General features: G+C 37.6%; 1 pseudogene; it reads right to left on the minus strand.

Annotated features, from left to right (window-relative positions):
* The window catches only part of LOC102007361, a 12190-nt pseudogene extending 10895 nt beyond the window's left edge, over positions 1–1295 (minus strand).
* Positions 1296–8697: the final 7402 nt, after the last annotated feature.

Below are 8697 nucleotides of genomic sequence, written 5' to 3' on the forward strand. Positions count from 1 at the left end.
CTTTCAAAGAAAAGAATGACACACCATACTTTGTCACTCATGCAAATGCCAGGGCATGTAGGTATTTCACCTCCAATGGAAGAAAAAGCAGAATAATTTAGGGGCTTATTGAGTATCAGTATCTTTCACAAAGTTGTATGTGAATTATTTTATTCGAATCTCATGACCACTCATGCTGTTTCTCCCCATTTCATTGACAAGGAAAGTAAGTCTAAGAAGTATCTTCCAAGGTCATATGGTTCATGCGGACAAAGTCCAGATTTAAATTGAGGCAGTTTGAAATATCATGGTATAATTCTAATTCTTAAATGGTTGCCATTACTTTTTAAACAATTTAACCTATTCTCCAAATCCAAAATAATAACAGAATATATCAAAATTTACAAACAAAAAAGAGAAAAATTGCTAGTTTGGTCTGATTGTAGGGTGCCCTATGTTGGATCTTCCAAATACACAATCCACAATTACAGTGGCACCTTAGTTCATGAACTTAATTCCTTTCATGATTCTGGTTGTGAACTGAATTGACTGTAAACTGAATTAAATTTCCCCACAACGCTCAATGTAAAAAAGGTTAATCTGTTATAACCCCCATGAATGCAGTCACAAACTGATTTCAGTCATAAACCAAATCAAAATTGCCCAGAAGGTTCAATATAAATAAGGTTAATCCATTCTGAACCATTTCTAACCACTGAAGAGTATAGTACAGTATGAAGTGATAGAACACTAACCTTGGTTGAGGTGAATTCTGGTGTGGAAGACAGGAAGTTGGAGGGTGAAGTCACTGTTTGGAGGGAGAGTTCTTCTTCATAAGGTCATTAGGGGGATCTCATTCAGAGGCTTTCCCTGTTCTTTGTCTCTATGCTGCAGGGTCAATTTTGCTGAAAAATCTATGTAATTGTTTTTCCTGTGCTCCATAACCTTTCAGAAATGAGAGACAACGTTATCATTCATCAGTTTCAACACTCTGTTACAGTTATGTTGGAATGGTGCTTCTCAAAGAATTCCTGTCACTCATTCCACTTTTCCATAATGGATTTTGGCACATCACCGCTAACCTCCCCCACATCTTCCTCTGCCTCAGTGGAATGCTCCTCAGCAAGCTCCTTCTGCTGCTCACTCAGTTCAGCAAGTTCTTCTGTCATCACCTCCTCCTTATGGTCCTCAGCTAGCTCCTCTTTGCCTGCATCACTGACATCCAGACCCATACTCTTTCCCATGGACACAATCTCCTCCATTCCCTGTGCATCAGGCCCTTCAAAGTCATGTTCAGGGACCCATTTTGGCCACATTCCTCCAGGCTATGTTTAAGGTCCAATATGTGACATCTCTCTAGGCTTTGTCAGTAGGTTAGGGTTATATAATGCAGTGAAGGATATTGATATTCAATTGGTATTCAATTGATATTGATATCAATATCAATTGCTATTACTTTTTAAACAATTTAACCTATTCTCCAAATCCAAAATAATAACAGAATATGTCAAAATTTACAAACAAATGAAAAAAAAATTGCTAGTTTGGTCTGACTGTAGAATGTCCTATGTTGGATCTTCCAAATAGATAATCCACAATTGCAGAGGCACCTCAGTTCATTAACTTAATTCTTTCCATGACTCTGATTGTAAACTGAATTGACTGCAAACTGAATTGAATTTCCCCACAAAGCTCAACATAAAAAAGGTTAATAACAATTGATATTGATATTTAATATGGTGAAAATGTTTCTTCCAGAATTTCTTCAGAGTCAAGAATATCTCTTCAGGGATATTTAAACATCCTTTGTTGTTTAAACATCCTTCTTGAAGCTGCAGGTTCTTGAAGCTGCAGGTTCTTGAAGCTGCAGACCACTTGCTGGTCCCTGGGCTGCAGAAGAGGTATTGTGTTTGGGGGAGGAACTTGACCTTTATGAAGCCACACTCAGAATCCATATCATCAGCCAAGGTTGGAGGGTGTGAGAGACATTGTCCATCAGAAGGGGCCTTCACGCAGTTGGTTGTCAAATAGATATTTCTTAATGAAGGCTGTGACTACCCTGTGCAGCCACAATTGCCTTGTGACTCAAGCGTTCACATTGTCTCCCCCATGACAGGCTGGCTGGCCTTGTTCACATTCTGTTCCTTGAGCACAGGAGGTGTCTGAGAATGGTCTCTAGTAGTCACTTCATCTTCAGATTGGCACTTACATTTGCACACACCAAAAGGGTCAACCTGTCCTTCATGGGCTTGTGCCCCAGTAGTGCCTTTTCCTCCTGCGCATATCGGCTCTGTTCGTCACATTCTTCCTGAAGAGCCTTGTTCCATCACAGGAGAACACATGTTGAGCGATGTATCCTTCCGCCTTCGTGAATTCCACGAATTCTTTCTTGTGGGCTTCTGCAGTGGCCTTCTCAGAACTGGAAGCCTCACTGTGTCCTATCGCATTGGTCACTTCTCTGGTGGAATTTATCAAAACACCCACTACTGACTTCCTTCATCACCTGTTCCACTTGTGGAGAGGTTTTCTTACAGTGAATCGCTGTGCAATTTCCTGGCTTTATAGCTTCACTAATACTATCCCCTGCCAGCTGTGCCTCATTCAACCACACTAACAAGAGTTCTCCCACCTCTTCCAGAACTTGTGTCCTCAGCTTGGTTAACATCATTACTCCTTTTGCCACATCAGCTCCTTCAATAGCATCTCTATTCTTCAAAATAGTCAAGACTGTCGACTTCGCCATCTTCTACTCTGAGCCCAGCTCGTTACATGAATCCACGCTCTTGCTTCTCTACAATTTCCTTCTTCAATTCAATGGCTAGTTTCTTCAAAACCTTCTTTTTAACAGTTCTTGTTCTGCACATTCTTGTCACCTTCATCACCGCTGTGCACATTCTTTTACCATCCTGCTTGCTCTGCACTTTCTCAGAGCCACGCTGGACTGAAAAATACTGTACAATACTGTATGTGCTAAAAAGGCTTCACAGCAAGTGTGCACATGTCTGTCTGTAACCACCATCACGTGTCAGGGAGGGGAAGACAGCTGCATCTGTGTTCCTTTGGGGAAGATGGCTATAGTTCTGTGTGACACTCTAAGTAAAGTTTGGGAATGGAAGCAAAGTTTTGCCAAATGCTTCTGTTTGTGAACCAAAGTATTTGCAAACAGAGGCATTTGTGGGTCAAGGTACAGTATTACTATCTTACTTCATGCCATGAAGATACAGCTGAAAGTTCCTCTCTCATCCCCAACGTGGTATTCATCACATGTGTTCTATATTAACTGCACTTTTTTGGAAATACGTGTATATACAAAGAGTAAAAAAGCAAAGTTATGTGAAATTATGTCCTTAATAGTAAAATTAAAAATCATAACAATAACAACAAAATTTATACTAATGTAGCATTTACAGCTTGCAGGCTATTTTGGCATATGATTTAGTATGATAGATAAAATTACCACGTGTTTAGTAAAGTGGCAAGAGTGAGTCATTTGCAAAATATAATTGGAATATAATCTCATACCTGCTAATCAAGTTCCCTTTAGACTGCTATTATTATTAAGTTAAATATATTTTAAACTAAAATTAGTCAGTAAATTGTGGTCATACATAATGAACAACCAAGGGCAAACACATAATTTTGATTAGTGATATATTCAGCTCCATAAAAGAAGAACAATTTCACAAATATTATTAAAATTGCCATTTAAAATTTTAATATGCATTAACATAATGTACATTTTATTTAATTTGACTTTCTATATTTATTCTATTCTAGATATGAGCCCTAAAATATTACCTAAGAAAGAACAAAGACAAAATGTTAAGAAAGAAGAAGCCTCAAAGAATACATTTATGAAAGTTACATTTGAATCTGATCAACTGTTCCAGTTAAAGTTCTAATATTTTCCAAGCTTGCAAGGAATTAATTAGTATTTTATTTTTAGGGAGTGAGCTGCTATCTGGGATTGGCACATACCTTGCAGCAGCTCAAAAGCAGCATAGGTAGAGGGCAGACAGTGAAGCATTATCATATCAACCCTAGAAAAATGGCCACTGCTTATTTTTCCACAAAAGGGGATCATGTTTGTAATTTGGTATGGCTCATATTTCCCTGCTTACTCAATAGCTTTGCAAAAGGCATAAAAATTGTACTGAAGAGCAAGCTCCTTGGATTTATACAATCACAAGGGAATGTTATCTGCAAGCCAAGGACGAGAGTAATTTCTGGTGGTCAGGGCTCCCATCCTAGATGGTCGGACCTGCAGAGAGGCATCTGGAGCCCAGGGCCCTTTGTGCACACAGTTATGTGGTGAGGTTCAGTGTACATGCGTGTAAACCACTGTGGAGAAGAGGCAAGACCAGGCCCTGATGTGTGAACTCCCTGTAGAGTCTCTGGCTGAGCCAGCTCAGGCTGCTCCTGGAATCACCCAGTCCTGTGCCTTATCCATGTACATAGAGGTCCTGCCTTTCAGAGGAGGAAGGGACAGCAGCTACCTCTGCTAGCGAGCCAAGCATCCGTTCACACAGAAGGGTCACCCAGACCTATGGGGTGGTTGAATCAAGGCAGCTGCAGAAAAACAAAATGGTACAAAATTCAACAGAACAGTCATGACATCCTAATCTACTCCAGAGAGAATTCACTAGAACATATACCATACATAGTAGTTCATAATTTTGTTGTTCATGTTATTATTTTTTGTTTAAGCAACCAGTTATTTTTACATAATTTTTAAAAAAGAAGAGAATTTGGTTATGTTTAAACATGTTATTTGTCACTTCTGACCTCTCTCGTTCTTTCTATGCTCATGTCTCACTAGCTTTCTTTAATACTGCTCATACCGCAGGTCTGGCTATAAGGAGATTTTGTATGTCTCTAAAAGGTTTTTATTTTGACTTTGTTTTTGAAAAATGTTTGTTCTAGAGATGATATTCAAGGGTCACTGTTTTTCCCTTTGTTCTTCTAAAGTTGCTGTACTTTTTTGTTTGCTTATTTATTTTTGGTTTATACTTTTTCAGATGAGGCTTTTTTCCAGTATGGTGGATTGAACTCAGGGCCTTCCCATTGAATTACACTTCCAGTTGTTTGTACATTTTTTTTTTGAGACAGGGTCTCACTAACTTGCTAAATTGCCCAGGGTAGGTTCCAATTTTGGATAATCCCACCCTAGCCTCCCAGAGGGCTGAGATTACAACCATGCACCCATAGGCCCAGCTTGATGAGGCACCTTTCTCTTATTGGCGGCATAACTCAAATCTTTTGGTCTTCATTTGGTAAAAGGATTTTGAGGGGGCTGGGATTATAGTTCAGTGGTAGGTGCTTGCCTGTTTTGTGCCAGGGTCCTGGGTTTGATCCCTGGCTCTACACAAAAAATAAAAATAAAAACATAATACATCTTTTCCTCTAGCTGCTCCTGATACCCCGCCCCTCACACACACATACACCTCTGGTGAGTGTTTGGTAATTTTAGTATGAGGTGCCTACTTACTTTTCTTCTTGTTGTTTTATGCTTGTGTGCTTTTTAAGCATTTTGGAGCTCTTGGTCTAAAATTTTCTCAAATTTGGAAAAAGAACTGGCCATTATTTCTTCACATGCTTTCCCCTTTTGTGGTATGCATTTATCACTTATTTGGTCCTGTTCCACAGCTCACTGACAGTATTTCTGCTCTTCTTTTGTGAGATCTCTTTGTTTCATTTTGGGTTCTTCTTCTTTTCTCTCCTTTCCTTTCCTCTCCTCTCCCCTTCCTTTCCTTTCCGTTCCCTTCTCTTTCCTTTCTTTGTTTTCTCTTCTTCAGTGTCTCCAGGCATTATTACTACTTTGGTCAATACAGTTGCATGCTGTTTGTCATACTTAATATATTTTCCATTTTGGGTATTGTATTTTTCATGTCTAGAAGTGGGTTTGAGACAATTTGTACCATTCTCCTTTAGCTCACTTCTATTTTACAAACATTTGATCATACAGAACACAGCTGTAATATCTGTTTTTATTTTTGGCAGTATTGAGGATTGAACTCAGAGCCTTCAGAGTGTTCTACATCCCCAGACTCCAGTTTTTAAATTTAATTTTCATTTTCTTTTGAGACTGTGTCTTACTAAATCATTAAGTTTACTAGGTTGTACTCAAACTTGAGATCCTCCTGCCAGGAGGATCCCAAAGTGCTAGGATTATAGGCATGCTCCATCATACCACCTAAAATAGCTATTTTATCTTCTGTGTCACTTTGGGACCTGTCTATTGATTGTTTTCCCCAAAGTCATTAGTATTATTTTTGTAATTCTTTGCGTATCTCGTAAGTTTTGATGAGTTGCTGATCATTATGAATCTGTGCTGGTGAGTAGCTATTTTGGACTTTATTCTAGGACTTCCATAGGTCATATTCTAAAAGCTTGCTTTACATTCTGCCTTGAGTACAAAAAGAATTGGTTCCCATTGTTGGCCAAGCTTTTGTGGACTCTCAACTCTCATTTATGGTACATTTTGATTTTTCCATTTTCTTTCCATGTTACCATGTTTTGTGATTGCTGTTATGAAAATGTTTTAATCTTCATGAATCAGATTGATGAATTTTATGGTATGCTGCTTATGATCTTTTCCACTGAGACTGTAAAATGATGAACTCATGTTTCTTTATTCTATGTTCGATTGTTGTTCTTAACAGTTACATATTTAATTCATCTGGTATTTACCTTGAGGTTAGAATAAAACTGGGAATCCAGTCTAAGGGCTAGACAATTGTATAAAATCACTGATTATTTTTTGCAGTCTTTGTGAAATACAGACAGTCCCACAATTTAACATGATTCAACCTACAATATTTGGTCTTACAATGGTGAGAAAATGGTATGCATTTAGTAGAAACCACATTATATTTTGAATTTGGATCTTTCTCTGAGGTAGGGATCCATGGTATGGTCCTTTCTCTCACAGCTGCAGCTCCCAGAGCTGGCCCTAGTGAGGAGGGGACAGTGACACACCACGGCTTGCTGGCTGCCGTGCTGGGAGGGCTGGGCTCAGTGGTCAGGCACGTTCAATGCGATTTCACCTTGTGATGACTGTGTTGGGCCTGGGGCATCACAAGTGGGGAGCACCTGCGTCCCTGTCATTAATGAATATAACTGGCTTTATTTATGTTTTTTCTTCTGCTCTTCTCATTTCTCCTTAATTCTGCTCCAACCTGAGTTTGTAGATTCTTCTACCAAATTCTCCTTTCATTGCCCTCAGTTTTCAAGATTTTTCTAATCTCCCTCTGTTCCTCTCCAGGTTTATTTGTTTGGATGAATTTAAAAGTGAATTCTAAAAGGACTGAAAAAAAATTTCCTTTGGGACTATGGGTGGAATTTGGCTGGCTTTTTAGTGGAATTGAAGGAGTATTGACATCATGAAAATATACATCTTCCTACTAAAAGAAAGTTCATATTTGTTTAAATTTTTGGGTGTTATATATTTACATATCTTCATTTATTCACATGTTGATACTCTGATAGTTTCTGCAGACAGTTAAATTCCTTTTAAATGTTTTGAGTGTTGTGTTCTAGTTAATTTTGTTTTATTTTTCTGTGTTAGTAATATATGAGAAATTTAAAATTTTATTTTTGTCATATCATAAACAAACATTGTTCATAACACTTTCAGTTGTTTGTCTGGAGACTGTCTAGTTATTTCATCTTTTCATTGTTTTTGTTTTTAGCCTCTTTTGTCAAAATGCAGGGGCTGTTTCTATGTCTTGTACTCTATTTTATTGGCCCATGTGTCTATTTTTGTGCCAGTTCTATGCTGTTTTTATCACAGTAGCTTTGTACTAAAACTTGAAATTGTGATTGTGATGCTTCTCATGTCATTCTTTTTCTCAGAATTACTTTGGATATTCTTGGTATCTTCTTGTTTCATATAAATTTTGGGATATTTTTCTAGTTCTGTGAAAAATGCTGCTGGTGGTTTGACTGGAATTGCATTAAATGTGTATATATATATATATAAATTTTATAAACTGACCATTTGGAGACTATTGATTCTGCCTATCCAGGAATAGATGTTTTCCTTTTTCTAGTGTCCCCTTAATTTCTTTTTTCAGAGTACTATAGAAGTCTTTCACCTACTTGGTTAGGTTAATTCCTAGGTATTTAATTTCTTGGAAGCTAACATGAATGGAATTTTTTTTTCTGATTTCTTTTTTGGTATGTTCAATACTGGTGTATGAAAATGCTATTAATTTTTTTCATTTTTTAAAAGAGAAGTTAAAAAATAAAGAACAATAGGAAAATGCCAACAACATACACAAAAACAAAACAAAGCAGGAACAATAAGAATGATACAGGGTTTCAGAACAAAATGATAGCGACTGACAGTGCTTGTTATATTACATATTGTTATCTTCATCAAAGTTGGTCAGATTACCAGATTTAAAAATACAAGATTAATCAACAATTTTTGTGTATTGATTTTGCTTCTGCCACTTTGCTGAGTTTGTTTATTAGCTCTATTAGTTCTTTAGGTCTTCTAAGTAAAGCATCACATTATTTGATCTACAAATAAGGATAGTTTGATTTTTTAAGTTACAAACATATGCTAACAAATAAAAGAACTGATCTGGCACCAGATTTACAGCACAATCCAAACTCTGTTATGGAAAATTCCAGGCTGCATGAGGATTGCTCAAGTACACTGGGCTCATGTGCCTCACCTGTAAGGTGGGAACAGTGATACCTGTCTCATAG

Source organism: Chinchilla lanigera, unplaced genomic scaffold (assembly GCF_000276665.1).
Source record: "Chinchilla lanigera isolate Chin_1 unplaced genomic scaffold, ChiLan1.0 scaffold00114, whole genome shotgun sequence".
Lineage (NCBI taxonomy): Eukaryota > Metazoa > Chordata > Mammalia > Rodentia > Chinchillidae > Chinchilla > Chinchilla lanigera.